Source organism: Mustela nigripes, chromosome 12 (genome assembly GCF_022355385.1).
Source record: "Mustela nigripes isolate SB6536 chromosome 12, MUSNIG.SB6536, whole genome shotgun sequence".
Lineage (NCBI taxonomy): Eukaryota > Metazoa > Chordata > Mammalia > Carnivora > Mustelidae > Mustela > Mustela nigripes.
The window spans coordinates 110,523,680-110,541,958 of record NC_081568.1 but is presented as its reverse complement, the minus strand read 5'-3'; the positions used below and the strand labels follow the sequence as shown (position 1 = coordinate 110,541,958).

The following is an 18,279-nucleotide window of genomic DNA, read 5'->3' as shown; positions in this document are numbered from 1 at the left end:
TAGCAAGATTTAATTGTTGATACATCTTATTTTTAGTCATATTTTCCCCTCATGAGTGAAAATACTCCTAACCATTCTTTCACCTTGGCTTTTGGGAACAAACTTAGATACTTTTCACATAAAATTTCTTATTTGTTTGTATGTTTGTTTTGTTATAAGAATAGCATTCTAGAACCCTTGAAAGCTTAGCTAGAACAAGTGAAGGCATTCAGGATGTTCTTAATTTATCTAGTTGGATTGAAGTAAATGACAGCATTAATCACTTTTTTTTTTGATTGTTTGCTTTTTTTCCCTCTGCAACTCTAAACCTTAAATACCTTAGATCTAAATCAAACTATTAACTTTGGATATTCTGGGTAACTAGGTGTAGGAAATTATTCCCTAAATGTGACATTGCTTGGAATACCAGCTGTTGAAGTAAGAGAACTGCATAGTCTCTGTAAATTCATGCTAATAGTAAAATGTTATGGAAAAGAGGGGAAGTTGTTATAACCAGTTCTCTCTGTCTCTCTGTCTGCCTCTCATGATATTAAAAAAAGTTTAGCTGCTCTTCTTGAGTAGAAAAAAATTATTTTTCCATTGTGACAATGTGTGTGCACGTGTGTGTGTATGTGTGTGTGTGTACTGTGCATTTCCATATATATGTAGGAAATTAGTGAGTATGATTCCTCATACCACTGAAACCCATAGACACTAACTTCCATAGCTCTTGGACAGTATATCTTAGAGTTTACATTAGAAAATGGTAGGACAATTCTAATCTATAAACTACTTCCTTGGAATTTGGATTTTTTTTGTAGAGTGTAATAATAAACTCTTTCAGGACAGGGTACCAGTTTCCTAAACCATGAAGCAATGTCATCTGATGACTCCTCATTATCTTGAATGAAAAAATTTGTCTGGCGAAATTAATGTAGTTAGTTCTCAATTTAGCCATAGGTTACTATCCAAAAATTTGTTTGTGTTTCCTGTCTGAGCATGGAGCAAACATATATTCTCAGAGAAACAATTTTCTAATGTTAAGACCAGTAGAGTATGTGCTGTGAAACTGGAGATCTTTAATGACAGAAAGCTAAAGCATTCAAGAGAATAACATTACCTACAGGACTTTCTGTCACAAAGACAATTATGCAGGGATGCCTGGGTGGCTCAGTGGGTTAACGCCTCTGCCTTCGGCTCAGGTCATGATCCCAGAGTCCTGGGATCGAGTCCTGCATTGGGCTCTCTGCTCAGCAGGGAGCCTGATTCCCTTCCTCTCTCTGCCTGCCTTTCTGCCTACTTGTGATCTCTGTCTTTTAAATAAGTAAATAAAATCTTAAAAAAAAAAAAAGACAATTGTGTGGTTATAAGCCCTGAGCAAAGACTTCAGTGCTGAATTCACAGAGCCCCACCAAGGTGAAGTTTTACAAAGACTTTCCTCCTAGAAAGAACAGAAAGTAGTTGACTGTGGGAGCTAAATTTCATTGCTCCTTAAAGGGTCATGTTCATATTCTATTCATGGTCTCTCTGTTTCACCTCACTACTAGTATCATAGAAGATGTGTTTCACTAGGATCCAAGTTTATTTCATTTAAAAATTCTTCTTTACTATTCTTTTCTTACAGTAACAGGGACATTTCTTGATTTGTAAGTTCTTGGTTCTTCAGAGAATGCAACAGAAAACCTACTGAAAACTATCAGTAATGCAACTTTTTAATGGATTGGGTGTGTTCTCTGTGTCCTTTATAGTTTGCACTAGGATCAGAGGAAAGGTTTTCTACACATACCCTCTGTACAGACGTTTCCTCTTTTCCATTGTCCTCCTGGCAAAATCTCTCTGAACATGCTTTAGGTGACATTTGGAGAAGTTGATTCCTTCAAGTTTATAATGAACAGGAGAACAGAGTCTACCTATGACTTCTGGGCATTACAGCTGGCCAAACTAATGTACTTGTAGGACACAACTGATGTGTTTAATTAATACCTATATATATACAATGGCATGAAACATGGTCACCTAAGAAATCCTCATGATTTCAGTGTGAAGAAGGGAAAACCAGGCACATCCTTCAAAAAGCTGAGACTACATAACCTTTTTGAGAATCTACAGCATATTCACAAAAAATTGTCACGTACTAGGCCAGGGATGAAGCTTCCACAGTTTCCAAATATTAATATCCGGTAGACTACATTCTCTTACCAAAGTGTGGGATAATTAAAAATCAATAACAAATAAATACCTTTGAAAATTGTGCAAGTCCATATTATAAGCAGCAGGATTCTCTCCAGGTTACTGATTCTGCTTAAGGAATTTAAGTCTTTTAATAATGGTAGGTAATAAGTGTATCCTTTCATAATATAACCAGTTTATCAGTAATCTAACATAGGTGAGGGAACATTGATAGGTAATCTCATTAACGGAAAAGCTCGGGCACTGTAGTCAGGATGGTTCCATGTTGTTTTTCTGTGCAAGTATTTGGTGGAAACAATGTACGATTTTCTTTTTCTTTTACTCTTGTATATTTTATAATGTTTCTATAATTAGCTGTATTACTCTTAAAAATGAGAAAGATGTCAAGGAAAATAAAGAGTATACTTCTGACAAGAAGCAGCTTCCTAACCTACTCTCAGAGAGTAGCCTCTATCAGGCACAATCTAATTCTAATTTATTCTAATAAAGTTAAGTTTTTTTTTTTTTCTTTTTTGTAACTCAGTAATTCACAGGAATTCAAATCTAATATACATTTTGGTTTGGTAAGGAAATCATACTTAAAAAACACCCTCAGCTTCCTTAGAAAAGAATAAAGTCAGTCCTTTCTCAGCATTTACATGTTGTTAAGGATAGCAACTAGACTTATTTAAACTCAAGAGTTTAAGTAAACCCAGCAGTAACCGTTTATAACCCTGTAGCTGAAAGGGTTCCTGCTCTGCCTACATCCTCCTGGCCCTCCTGAAGGTCACCTCCAACCATGGTGGACACTTGTTGGACCTGCCAACAGCTTCCTTCCCCAAGTACTTCTATCTCTGCATTAGGGCCTTTTCTGGCTACTTAGAGAAGAGAACTGGCTGGCAGTGACTTTGAATGAACCTCTCATTAGCCACCCTGAAACAAGGAGAGTGGAATTGAGGGATTTATACCCCAGTGCCCTTAGCTCAGCATGATCAGAGGCACCTTCTACATATTTCTCAGAGGGCCTTCAGCAAGGGTGGGCCCCACAGTAGAAACCTTTCATGTTTTCCCCTTCCAGTTTTATTGAGGCTAATTGACATATAAAACTGTATATATCTGAAGTGTACAATGTGGTGATTTTATATATGTATACATTGTGAAATGATTACCACAGTCAAGTTAATTAACACATTCAGAACCTCATATAGTTACATTTTTATTGTTGTTGTGATGAGAATGCTTAAGATCAACTCTTAGCAAATTTCAAGTGTACAAACATTACTGTAGCTACCCTATTGTCCATTTGCTGCCCCATAATTATGCATCTGATCACTGGAAAGTTTGTACCTTTTGACTTCCATCTCCAGTTTCCCCCACACCTCAGGCCCTGGCAACCACCACTCTATTTTTTTTTTTTTTAAATTTCTGTGGAAACCTTCTCATTATTAATATGCTTCTTTTTTTTTTTTTTTCCATTCTTCCCTCTACGATCTCATTTCCTCACTCTCACTACTTAGACATACTACTTGCACTCAAATCCTTATGTCAAGATCTGCTTTCCGACAGGGGAATATAACCTCAATTATATTTGCATGCTAGATTTTAGATAGTTTCTTGAAGCTAAGGGCTTTTTCATGTTTACTCTGGAATCCCTGGTACTTACCATGTCCCCAGCACATATAAAGATAAGTTTTTCCCTAGGTCTCAAGTAGATCTAAATCCATCAGGGAAGACAGTTACATGGTCTTTAGAACAAGGTAGACTAGATTCATTTCTCTAAGAAGTACAGCAAAAGTGCTACGGGAAGTAGTCACTAATAATGCATTTGCAGATAGGCCAAGGCTTCACGGAGGAGGTGGTATTAAATCAGGTGTTGAAGGATGCCTAAGATTTTAACAGGTGGAGAAAAAGGAGGGAAAAGTAAAAGAAAAATAGCCAAGTCACAGATGTGTTTGAGTACATGAAATACTGGAAGAAAATAATAATGTTCTTGGCCCGTATGTTGGGGTCCATAAAATAGAAGTTGAGAAAGCAAAATAAACATAAATTAGTTTATGGCAGCCTGGACATTCAAGGAAGCCCTGAAGAGTGGAGGAAGAATGTTTCAGAACTGCGCACATAGAACTATTTTTTTTTTTCATGTGACTTCTAAAAAAAAAAAATCTCACCCACGCATTGACAGTCACTTCCTTTGCTAACATTATTTTGAGAGTCTGACTCACTAATAGAGCATTTTTCCTGAAACTCAAGACATTTAGAATTTTTTCTTTTCTTTCTTAAAAAGAACAACAAAAAGAGACAGGAGCTCTTTTTCTTGCCTGAAATTGTTTATACCTTGTGCTGTCTACTACATAAACATATGTTTATACCTTGTGCTATTTGATTATAATTCATTTCTTTAAGCCTTCCACTTTGAAGCTATCGTGCAGCTCCACTTTTTCCTGAAGGGGACTATGATGTGAGTAGTTCTGCTTATCGTGTGAATACATTTGTGGACAGGAAGAGGCAGGGAGGCCAATGTAAGGATCGTGGAGTATAATTGGGTGGGACAAGCACTGGTCTGGAATCAGAGGACTTGGGCTCTAGCTGTGGATTTGCCTCACCCCAACTTTTTGGCCTTGGGCAAGTCATTAAAATGTTTACTGTCTTTAAAATGAAGTGTTGGATTAGAAGATCTCTAAGATCTCTTCTATCCCTAAAACTCTTACAATGAAGCAGAGGTCAGAGGACAAAACCAAGTCTCTTATGCATGTCCCACACATACACAAAGTTATTGGAAAGTTGATGATGTTATAACTTTTTGGGAAAAAAAAAAAAGTACAAAGAGTATTGCCACTAGTTCCTTTAAAAGATCTGTTTTCTGATGATTTAATGTGAGTACCATCAATTAAAATAAGCATTAACAGTGCTCATAGAAAATAGTTATTTTCTAAAATGCATCGGATGGCACCGGGCCCTGAGGTATATTCCATTAGCTGCTGTAAGATAACAGAATTTCATTAAGAAATGAATCACAAGCAAAGAACTAGATTCTGGATGTATCCTATTTCCCAGGGAAATGTAGACATTATTAATGGATGGTAGTCTGCTTTGAGATCTAGTATTCTTAAGATATTGCTGAAGCTTGAAACAAGAGGTTAAAAAAAAAATCAGTTGTTCCTATACCCACATATACCAAATGAAATAGTAGTTAGGGAAGTAGTCATCAGCATTTTATTATTACCTTCTTTTACCAGGCACTTTCTAAATCAAGTTTTTTTTTTTTTTTTTTTTTAATTGGAAAATAGTTGAGATTGTTCTGTGAGTGTTTTTCTCCCAGGTGACAATGATGGAAAAAGTTTATGTTTTTCCAGAAAAGCAGAAAAATAACTGTGGAAGCAGTGAGCTCAGGGTCGGAGAGAGTGTGAGAGAGGAAGTCCTTCTGCCCAAGGGTAGCTCTTGTGTGAGAGCACAGAACACAGCAGCATTCTAATCTTCACATTTTTTTATCTAGAAATATGAAGTAGAGTACCAATATTATCAAGGGAATCTGGAGAGAAAAACTGCTATCTCAATAAATACTTTTTTAATCATATTGGATTTTAGAAAGCTTTAGCCTGATTGTTTACTTTTCAGACATCAAACAGCTCAGGGGAATACAAAACAAACTATACTTTGAACCTATGAGTACAATGACAAAATAACGATTTTCTTTCTAAACCATTTGAAAATAGGTCCAGGGTGTCCTAAAGAAAATTCTAGATCCACAGACATTAAAGTTCAAAAAAAGCGATTTGGTGAGAAGTGGTGAGGAGACCAGGCAGAAAACAAGAAGGAAGAAAGAGAACTGTATCACAGCCTGCTCCCTGTGTCAGGTAGCTGATTCATGCTTGATATGTGTTGATTTATGTAATCCTCACAGACAAGTCTGTGAGGTAGCTATTATCTTTATTTGATAGTTACTAGAACTGGGATTCATGAAAGTTAATCAACTTGCCCAAGATACTGTAGCTGACAAATGTCAGAGATCCCATCTGATTTTAAGAGTTGTGCTCTTTGGAACACCATGCTATTTTTTTTCTTAAAAGATTTTATTTATTTGACACAGAGAGAGATTGAGATCACAAATAGGCAGAAAGGCAGACGGGGGAAGGCGGGTGGTGGTGGTGGGGGGAAGCAGGCCCCCTGCTGAGCAGAGAGCCCTGTGCGGGGCTCCATCCGAGGACCCTGGGATCATGACCTGAGCTGAAGTCAGAGGCTTAACCCACTGAGTCACCCAGGTGCCCTACACCATGCTATTTTTGGCATCAGATTATACACCTTTGCTGGAGTACAGGTGTACACAAAAATATTTATTTTCCAAGAGTCAAATCATCATTATATGATTTTAACCCAGGTATGGTAAAGGTCCCAGTACCTAAGTCAAATACTGTTCACCTACAGAATACATGAGTATCACAGGGCACACTTGGCAGGCTGGAGGCTCCTCAGTCCAGTCTGCTGGAGGGTTTGATGCACTTGAGGAGAGACTGAGTACTGCCCTAGGGGCTGGAACTGCCCACCAGGAACCCGCGTTCCATGCCTACTGACAAGACTGGACTACGGTAAAGCCGATAAAGCCTTGGGAGTTAAATGTAAAGGGCACCCCAAAAGCAGTAATTAAGATAAATAATATTTTAATGTGATTTTGTAAGAAATAAAATTAGCAAATTATAGCCATAGGCCAGTCACCCAGTTTTGTAATGAACACAAAGTCTCTGAGTTCCAAATGGCTCCAAACAGTGGCCTTTCTTTATCTCCCAGGAGTCTGAGGAAGAATAAAGTTCTGACTCTGACTGAAATCAGAATTAAAAATTACCAGCTGGGGCCAGGCACTCTGTTTTGGGGGCAAGGGGAGAATACTTTCTCTGGTCTTACCCAGCAGGAGTCTCCTATGTTCTTAGGGGAGGAGTTACACTTAGGGTAACCAAACATCCTGGTTTACTCAAACTGACTAGGCTTCAGCAGTGAAAAGACTGCATTCCTGAAAACCCCTCAGTCTTGGGTGAACCATGAAGGTTGGTCATTCGAGTAGAGGGGATGGAGTTGTACCATTGAAAAATGAAAATGCATGGATACTGTGCTTTGGGATGACTCTTAGAGTTTAATGTAAGAGGAAGAAGAGTATTGTAGCCTAAATTTGACCCTTAAAATTAGAGCCATGATAAACTGGGTGGGCTCACAAGATGATGTAGTTTGTGTGTCTCAGGCTACACCAGCCTACACCACATATAGGGAATCACAGTTTTAGTGGTTTCTCTCGTAGATATCCCCACATGCTACATGATGTCCTCCCTCCCCCAACCCTCCCTGCTCACTTCAGAACTGGTTCTACTTATTTCTAAAGTCCCTAGGAGGTATTGCATCTGTGATATTGGGCAAGTGCTCCTGGGCTCTATTTTTGGGCATGGACATCAGTGATCGTTGTGATTGAGGGTCTGGGATTTCTGAAGCAGCCAGGGTCAACACTGCTTGTAGGGATGGCCTCCAGCTTTATTGTCATGCTCACTGACCTAAGATTTGCTTCCTAACTCTCTCATCATTTCCCTGTATTTCCTGAGCCATTCCCTGAACACTCCCAAGTTAGAGCTGAATAGAAGTCTAAGGACTTCCTAATCGAGGTGAAGTTACTGAGAAGCTGGGGAAGTATTATTTCAAGGGCCTTTGAGAAGCTCTGGACTAATTCTGTGTTATCTTTCTTTCTTTCTTTCTTTTTTTTTTTTTTAAAGATTTATTTATTTATTTGACAGAGATCACAAGTAGGCAGAGAGGCAGGCAGAGAGAGAGGGGAGGAAGCAGGCTCCCTGCTGAGCAGAGAGCCCCATGCGGGACTCGATCCCAGGACCCTGAGATCATGACCTGAGCCGAAGGCAGCGGCTTAACCCACTGAGCCACCCAGGCACCCCTGTGTTATCTTTCTTAAAGAAGACAACCGGGTCCATGCTATGGACTGAATTGTTTTCCCCCCAAATTCATATGTTGAAGCCTTAGCCCCCAGTGTGACTGTATTTGGAGATAGGGTCTCAAGGAGGCAATTAAACAAATCCGTAAGGGTGGGGTCCTAGTTCAATAGAATTGGTGGCCTTATAAGAAGAGCAAGAGAGAGAACTAACTCTTTCTCTCTCTCTCCCCCTACCCTTGTTCTTCTCTCCCTCTCCTTCAGTGTGCAAACATCAAGGCAAGGCCACAGGAGGATATGGTTAGAAGACATGGGGTGAATGGGTGGCTCAGTGGGTTAAAGCCACTGCCTTCGGTTGGGGTCATGATCTCAGGGTCCTGGGATCGAGCCCTGCATCGCATCGGGCTTTCTGCTCAGCGGGGAGCCTGTTTCCTCCTCTCTGCCTGCCTCTCTGCCTACTTGTGATCTCTCTTTGTCAAATAAATAAATAAAATCTTAAAAAAAAAAAAAAAAAGATAGCCATCTCTAGGTCAGAAAGCGAACTCTCCCCAGCACTCAACCATACTGGCATCTTAAACTTCCAGCCTCCAAAATGGTAAAAACAATTCATTTCTGTTAGTGAAGCTATCCAGTCGATGGTACCTTGTTATGGCAGTCTGAGCACTCTAAGAAAATCCATTTGTCCATAAACCTGCATTGGACCATTAGGAATACAAATTGGAATCTTCTTCTCTGTGTCCCTCAACCTCAAATTACAACAATAAATTATGACTCCATGAGGTGATATCAACCTAAAGACAAAGATATTTTTCGGTGTGGAAAATTGATAGCAACTTAGCTATGAGGAAACTATTGTTTTGAGCATTGGAAGTGAGCACTGAAGGAGAATGAAAACCACAAGATGAGCTGGGAAGGAAAAAGAGGCCCTTTTGTTTGAACTACGGGAAACACATCTTGAACAGGGAGGAAGCAACTTTGCGCAGTGGCAGTATCGTAGCCAATGAGGTTTATCTGAGGCGCGATTATTGCTAATTGAACAGGGAGGAAGCATGGTAAAGTGGTGAAAAGCATAGCTCTGGACTCAATACCTAGACCCACGACTTGTATGGATATGTAAATGAACATGTTGCTTAATCTTTCTCTGCCTCAGTTCTTCATCTATAAGATGGAGAAAACAGGAGTACCACCTAGATCACAGAGTTGTTTAAAAAAAGAATTAAATGAAGTGTGCAAGGCAGTTAGAACAATGACCGTGGCATAGCATTGCTCAATAAACATTATCCATTTCACTTATGATAAGTTTCCTCTGTTGCCCAAATGAATGGGATTCTCATCTGTCCAGGCGTACAAACCCTCAACTAGCCCTTGTATCTTGCAACCATATGCAATCCATTACTATGTCTTGCCAATTTTACCTTCTAAATGTTCCATTAATTGACTTCCTTCCACCTCCACTATAGAGGGAAGGTTTTCTCTGGGAAATAAAGTATTTTTTCTAGGCTCCCAGGGAGGAAAGTGGCCAAAAGTTTTTACCACAGACTTAGATTTGCACCATTTACGGCAGTGGCCTCTTAATTCATCTGCTTTTGTCCTTCCCTCCCAACAATGGGTCCTCCACACCTTAGGCACAGTGGAGTTTTCAAAAGGCAAATCTGACCCTAATTACTCTTTTCTCTCCACACCACTTCTCCAGCTTAAAATTCTTCGATGGTTTCTCTGCATTCAAGATGACAGTCAAGCCCGACCTTTACCAACCTCCCTCTTCCCCTTCAACTATTCTCTGCACCCCAACGATTTAGATTTTCTTTCATTCCCAGATGTGATAGGTTCCCTCTGACAATGGGGTCATTGAAAATAGTCTACCGTCTGTCCTTAACGTTCCTCCTCACCTTTTGTGCCTCCTCCCCTTACCTGGTTAACTCCAGGCGATATATCATAACTCAACCCAAGCATTCCTTCCTAAGGAACACCCATCTTAACTACAGTCGCCCCCTTTCCCAAGTCTAGGTAAGACTTCCTTGTTATTTACTCAATGCCTTTCCCAGATTTTAAGGTACACAAAAGACCGTGTCTACTTTTGTTCGCCATCATACCCCCAGTGCCTGGCAGAGTGCTTGGTTCTTATGTGATACTCAATAAATACTTGTTGAGTGAAATGAAGGAATGACCAGTGGGGTGGGATTCCATCTATTCTGCTGTTCGACGTTATCTCTACTCTTACTCTGACACAAAGCTTTGTTCTTTTAGGCCACTATGGCCTGGGAACACGGATTATAAGTGTTCTCATTTTTCCTGTCATATTAAATTATCATCTTCATTGAAATATTCAAACCTACAGTTATCTAACAAACTTTATTTGAATACCTGAATTCAAGGAAATATATCCAAACCGCTTTTTAGGGTATAAAGCGCAATTATACTCTCTCTACAATGAGTCTTGGGCCCAGAGACCTTAATTAAAACTCACAGAATTCTCGGAGCCACCAACATCCTTACCGAAGCACCAACACCAACCTTTGAAGAGTTCAGAAAATAATGTTTGCAACTAGATGTAGTATTGATTGGTATGTTACCCTCCCCCCCACGCCGCCACTACCGTAGATCTGAGAAAAAGAAAAGGTGCTATTTACTGAGCAGCACTTAGGAAAACATGTATTGAGGAGAAAATATATGATTTTACCTTATATTATGGTACAGACGAAGTTTTTTTTTTCACATGTAGATGTATGATTTAAAGAAATTATTTGAATCAGATTGTCTTAGCTGGTATTGGTAAAACTAAGTTTTAAAACTCTGGGGCACTTTTGGTGTGCCATATTGTCTCTTCCTCAGGGTGGCCAAGACCTTGTCTGCTGCCCACCTGGCCAGGAGGTAGTCAACACCCTATAAGAGGGTTCTTTAGGTACTATACAAGCTCTAAATTACTTCCTTCCTACCTCCCTCTCTCCCTTTCCTCTCCTTTCTAGAGGAATTGCTTGAGTTGTTTAAGGTGAGTTTTCTCTCTCTGTTGTCCAACATTTAGCTGTTTATTTTTTCATATATGATTTTTTAAATGTTATCCAGAGTTACATGACATTAGCAGATACTCAGACATTAAGTGGATTTCATTCTTCATGCTTTTAAAAAGTTCCACTAGTTTTCTGATTTGTTATTGCTGAAATCATTTTCTACCTCCTCTCACCCTCAAACCCGGAATAAAAGTTGCATGTGTGGGCGCTTCAATCTTCTACACATGAACCCTTCCATTTATTGATTTATTTAATTCTACTCCTGGAGTAAGATAGGAATGTATTACAATTCAGGTATATAATGATTTCATTGTCCCCTTCTCACATAATTTACTGAGGATTGGCACATCTTAAAGTAAATTGCAAAGACCAGAATTGGACTGAAGTGCAGCTATTACACGTCTATGTACAGACAACTTCCCAATAACAGTCTAAAATAGTTTTCCCACAGTGTTTTGTGAACTCACTCGCAATTTTTCTCATTGTGCTGGGATGTAATTGAGCTGAGTGAGGAGGCTTACACTCAAAAGACTGCCTCTTAAAGCAGCTTAAAATTACTTTTAAGATACAGAAAATGGCCTCAATCTTCATATATACATATATGACATTGATTTTCCAAACTCTGTAATTTTTATTCCACATTGTATCAGTCTCACGTATCCTCTGGGATCCATCTGACATTGAATCGTTTGGTTTTCTCAAACATCAAAAATTTCATGTAAAGTCTTAAAAGTGACTTGAAATATTATCTCTTATCTTACTGCTTATCTTTATATTAATACCTGTTATGGTTAATATACTGATTTGGAATTGAGTTTGTTTATGACCGTGCCAATAGCTCTATCTATATGTACAAACAGATAAAGCTAAATTCAGTTTGTTTTAAACAGTCTAATTTGCTAAACTGCAAAAATGGAATGAATTAGTCTCATGTTTATGGGTGTGTAGGCAGTGAGAGTTGGGGGGAAATAATAATCTTAGTGGTCATTATGGATTGCATGACAAATAAAGTGAAATTTTACTAATTTACAAGTTATTAACTGAGAGTCTATGGGGCCCCAGTTTTTATAGTAGGCTCTGGGATCACAGAGATGAAAATTCTTTGTCTCACTCTGAGAACTCAGTTACTCAAGAAGGTATCCATGCAAATGCAAAGAACCCACAATGCTGGCTGTTTGAATAAAATGTATGGGGGGCACCTGGGTGGCTCAGTAGGCTAAAGCCTCTGCCTTTGGCTCAGGTCATTATCCCAGGGTCCTGGGATCGAGCCCCGCATCGGGCTCTCTGCTCGGCAGGGAGTCTGCTTCTCCCTCTCTCTCTGCCTGCCTCTGTGCCGACTTGTGCTCTCTGTCAAATGAATAAAATGTATGTACAAAATAATTGGGAAACAGAAAAAGGATTACCTAATCCTACCCAATTTGGGGCTTTTAAGTTTTCCTTCATTTTCACTTCTGTAAAAAATACTTCAGTAATATATTTTGCAAATGCAAAACAAAACCACCCCCCCAAAACCCCCAAACTGTCTTCTACACTTTAGCTGATATCCTTAGAATAAATTCCTCAAAATGGAATTACTAAGGTTAAAGGCATGAAAAATTTTACTGGTCCTTGATCAATATTGCAAATTGCTTTCTTGACAGAATGCTTCATGTAGACATCACCAGCAATCTATGAGAGTGCCCATCTCACTCTGCTACTGTCAGGGTACAGACTGTTCTCTTTAAAATTAATCTCTCCATTCCCATCAGTGGAGACAGCCAATGAGGCACTTCTTGTATTTCTTTCCAGGGTCATACTACCTGTATTTATAATAGTTTTGTGATATATGGAAATGTACTTAATTTCATCAAGACAAATTCATTATACAGTCAAGTATGTTAATACTTGTTAATAATATCTCATGATTTTCTTTCGATGATTTTCAAGATACCCCACTTTTTACTTTCCTCTCTTCTTTGTTACTGGTTGATGGGTTAATATGATCATTTTGATCAAAGAACTGTAACAACTATAACAATCTTGAAAACTGGCAGAAGAAAACTTTCCAGAGTTTGTGTTTGTCCGTTTCATTTACTCTTCTCAAGGGAGCCTGAGGGATGGCCCATACACAGGGTAAGCCTTGAGTTTTCCAAACAATAAGAGTGATCTCCTCTGAGGAAAAGGCATCAGAAAAAAAAAAATGTCGTTCTGCTGCGCAGAAGTGTGGGAAGTGATGATGGTTCTATCAACTGCCATCAGAGAATATAGCATTTCCAGTAAAGTGAGTGTACGTACATAGGCCAGTAAGAGCAGGAGTGCATAAATATAAATGAAGGAAATTGGTGGTAGAGGAGAAGTAAGAACATAGAAAAATACAATATGTTTCAGGGTTCTTTCTTTGAACTGTATGAATTAATGGCCCCTACTTAGCGAAGAATGCATGCTCTCTAAAAAGCCCTCTTTGTCCTAGATTCCACAGTGACATGATCTTCTATTATACACAGAAGTGCATCCATCGAAACCTGCCGAACTAAAGGAGGGTTGTTTTCTCTTTGTTCATTCTCCTTAAAACAACCTTTTAAGTTGTTTTGACGTTCAGCTACTTACTAGTAGAAACCTAAACAAAATAATTTAACGCCAGATCTATAGGATGTCAGAATTTAGATAAAATGAATAAAAAATTTATTACCCAAATGTGCTGTAAAACAGCAGAATGATGTATTACAGAAGGTGTTAGAAAATAATTACATACTGTTGAAAAAAATCCTGCCCTAAAGATCAGATAGTCTGAATTTCAAAAAAAAATCTTGGTGGAATGAGTTTATGTTTTATTAAAATTTCTCAGAAAAAAAAAAAACTTAAATCCTTCCTAGTGCAAACCTGGCAAAATACTAAATAGCTTTATCTGATAAATATAAATTTAATTCAGTGAAGCAAAGTCTGAGCTGAGGAAGAAAATTTGATGGAGGAAAGCATAATTTCTCTTCTGTCGTAGAGGGTGATATTGTAAGATTTCCCTTCCTGCCTGGGATAAACAGTAACATAATACCACACCTCATCATAATTAGTGAGGAAGGAAAAGCAGTGAACATCCTTGCACCTCCATTTTTTAAAAATAATTTTAAAAAAATTTTTTATAAACATATAATGTATTATTAGCCCCAGGGGTACAGGTCTGTGAATCGCCAGGTTTACACACTTCACAGCACTCACCACAGCACATACCCTCCCCAATGTCCGTAACCCTACCACCCCTTCTCCCAACGCCCCCCCCCCCTCAACCCTCAGTTTGTTTTGTGACATTAAGAGTCTCTTATGGTTTGTGTCCCTCCCGAGCCCGTCTTGTTTCATTTATTCTTCTCCTACCCCCCAAGCCCCCCACATTGCATCTCCACTTCCTCATATCAGGGAGATCATATTATAGTTGTCTTTCTCCGATTGACTTATTTCGCTAAGCATGATACACTCTAGTTCCATCCACGTAGTCGCAAATGGCAAGATTTCATTTCTTTTGATGGCTGCATAGTATTCCATTGTGTATATATAGCACTTCTTCTTTATCCATTCATCTGTTGATGGACATCTAGGTTCTTTCCATAGTTTAGCTATTGTGGACATTGCTACTATAAACATTCAGGTGCACGTGCCCCTTCGGATCACTACATTTGTATCTTTAGGGTAAATATCCAGTAGTGCAATTGCTGTTTTGTAGGGTAGCTCTATTTTCAACTTTTTGATGAAACCCCATGCTGTTTTTCCAGAGTGCACCTCCATTTTTTTTACTTCAAAATGGGAAACATGAAGTTGATTTCTAAATTATGTCATCCATGACTTGGGTTTACCCTGGTTTCCTCTTCCTTGTAATGAAATAGAAATGGGGATGCATTCGCTTTTCACTCTTGTAGGCAGTTGTTTTCTTTGGGCAGCTGGGTGGATGGCATAAAGACAATGAGACAGTTTTCCCTGTGGGATAACAATGTAGAGGAACTTTGTTGGGGAGCAGGGTTAAAACCTGGACAGCAAGCTCCAACCTACTGGGAGCAGCTCTTAAAACAAATGTAGGGTAAGTGTGAGGGGGCCTCATGCTTTTCAAAGCTGATTATAGTCATAAATGATGGGAAATGTTGAAAGAGAATAGGAAAAAATGAATACTAAGTGTATCTTTCTACCAATAAAATGTAACATATAAGAAATAATCAAATATTCATTGAAACAATCAGGCATCAGAACAAAAACTGAGGTCTTCTTGCTTTTAAAATTTATAGAAAGAAGCTTTTTTTGTTTTTGCTTTTTTTTTTTTTTTTTGAAAGTTTTAGTAAGGCTCCCAAGTTTTAAGTAAGGTATTTTTATTTATTTATTTATTTATTTATTTATTTATTTATATTTAATTTTTTTAAGTTTTCTTTTTAAAGATTTTATTTATTTATTTGACAGAGAGAGATCATAAGTAAGCGGAGAGGCAGGCGGAGAGAGGAGGAAGCAGGCTCCTGGCTGAGCAAAGAGCCCGATGAGGGGCTTGATCCCAGGACCCTGGGATCATGACCTGAGCCGAAGGCAGAGGCATTAACCCACTGAGCCACCCAGGCACCCTTAAGTAAGGTATTTTTACATAAAATGTTATCGTTTAGCTTCCTTTCCTGGTACTCTCCCCAGACTCATTCCTCGCCAGACACAAGGACCTGGTTGTTCTCTCACACATGACAAGAAAGTGACACCATAGGGCTTTGGCAGTGGATATTCCCTTTAATGGAATGTTCTTTTCTAGATGTTCTCTTGAGTAATTTCCTCACCCTTCAAGCCTTTTCTCAAAAGTAGCTTCCTTGGGGTGCCTGGGTGGCTCAGTGGATTAAAGCCTCTGCCTTCGGCTCAGGTCATGATTCCAGGGTCCTGGGATTGAGCCCCATGTCGGGCTCTCTGCTCAGTGGGGACCCTGCTTCCTCCTCTCTTTCTGCCTGCCTCTCTGCCTACTTGTGATCTCTGTCTATCAAATAAATAAATAAAATCTTTAAAAAAAAAAAAAAGCAGCTTCCTCATGGAGACCTACCCAATTAGACACTGTATCTAGCAGCCTCTCCTTCCACCCAGCTGACAAGCCCTTCCTGAAAACTCTTCCCATTCCTTTTCCCTGCTCCACCCCTTTTTTCCCATAGAATTGATCATCTTCTAACATGCTGTGAATACTAGGTTTTTTTTTCAATATTTATTATTTATTATCTCTTCCTTCTTCCACCCAGACTCACTCAGAGAGAATGCGGAACTCCAAGAGGGTAAGGATTTTGGGGGGAGATATATATCTATAGATATACATATACATATAATTTTTTAAAGATTCTCTTTATTTGAGAGATGCCTGGGTGGCTCAGTTGGTTAAGCAGCTGCCTTCGACTCAGGTCATGATCCCGGCGTCCTGGGATCGAGTCCCACATCGGGCTCCTTGCTCAGCAGGGAGCCTGCTTCTCCCTCTGCCTCTGCCTGCCATTCTGTCTGCCTGTGCTCGCTCTCTCCCGCTCTCTCTCTCTGATAAATAAATAAAATCTTAAAAAAAAAAAAAGATTTTAATTATTTGAGGCGGGGGAAGAGAGAAAGAGAGAACATGAACAGGGGGAGAGGCAGAGGGAGAAGCAGACTCCCTGCTGCCGAGCAGGGAGCCCCATGTGGGACTTGATTTCCGAGCTCCAGGATCATGACCTGACCCAAAGACAGACACTTAACTGACTGAGCCATCTAGGCGCCCATATCTTTGGTGTCTTTTTCTTTTTTTTTCTTCATGGGATGTGTCCAAACCACCTAGTATAGCATCCACAGGTAAACGGTAAAAAGGTTCCCAATTAGGATTTGTTAAATAAATAAACAAAAGTTATGTAATCCACATGAACTGCAAAGCACGTTGGGCTAAGGAAAACAGAGAAATTTTCATATATATCTGCTTTTGCTGTTGTTGGGAGATACCGAAACAGGAAACCAAATAGATTAAGGGTTTGTTTTGTTTCCTGGGAGAAGAACCACCTAGAAACTGGTCCCTTTTACTACCCAGTTTACAGTATTTCCTGAGATTAATCATATCTTGCATTTGAATGATGCTTCTAGATTTTTTCTTAAAGGCCTGTGCTGTATGTTGGCTTGCTTTAGTCCCTATTTTGTAATAAAACTAAAGCTCAGAGAGGCAAAATCTTGTCCAATGTGTTACATTCAGCAAACGTGACTTCACATTGGGGTATCTAGGCTTTCTAATTTCATTAACTATCTTCACAGAGAGAGAAGACCAAGGATTACCCCCACAGAGAAGCAGAAAGACAAGCAACCGGGGTGTGTGTGTGGTGGTGGGACTCAAAGTGTGATGTCTGTCGGCAGACGAGGAGGAGAAGAACAGAGACAAATCGTTAGAATTACAGGAGAACGTCGTCATTGACAATGACCTACATTTGTTGTTCAGTATTCAAAACATGTTTTAAAAGGCCAAAATGATATCTAAAGTGTATTTCACAGTGCTTGTTTATGCCTTAACTGCCATAAAATTTAGATTTTGTGAGGAGATTTATCATTATTTTCTTCGTTTCTTGTCATGTAACTATAACTCATTTAGAAACTTAAGGTCAACACTGAAATTTTGTCATTGTTTTTCCGTAGTTCTCAGCTCTCCAGCTATGAGTTCTCAATATTAGTAGCAATTTTTGCTTTTTGTTATCATGTATTTGTCAGATATTTCTGGAATACACAGCTGTTAACTGCAAAACTATTCTTTTAAGTGTCAACCTTCAATCATTCAGCTCTTTCATTTCTATTTTTTTCCCCTAGCAGCTGTTCTGTTGATTGTCTAGAAAATTGTCCCTTCTATGTTTAAAATTAAAACAGGAAGTGCAAAATAAAAAGGTCATATGTGAAAAAGGATGGTAAAATCCTAAGAACCCAAGGGCTGAGCACCAAGAAATTGAAATGCATATGCCCTGTAAACACCCCCACATGCACACATTTGGAATGCAAAAACACACACTTAATGTCCACCTTATTGAAACAAGTCAGGAGAAGTATCAAATACGTTAAGTGCACACTAGGTGTTTATTACTTTGCTAAATGCTAAAACATACTTTCAGGAAGTAGATAAGTTGTTACTACCCTCATTTTACAGTTGAGGAAACCGAAGCTCAGGGAAGTTAAAGGACCTAATCAAGAGCCTAAAGCCAGGAAATTGCATAGATGAGGTTGGAACTGAGTTTTGTCTTGATTTCA

General features: G+C 39.0%; 1 pseudogene; it reads left to right on the top strand.

The window, feature by feature from the left end:
• The first annotated feature begins 9,036 nt into the window (after nt 1-9,036).
• LOC132028916 (U4 spliceosomal RNA) lies at nt 9,037-9,104 on the top strand (annotated as a pseudogene).
• Nucleotides 9,105-18,279: the final 9,175 nt, after the last annotated feature.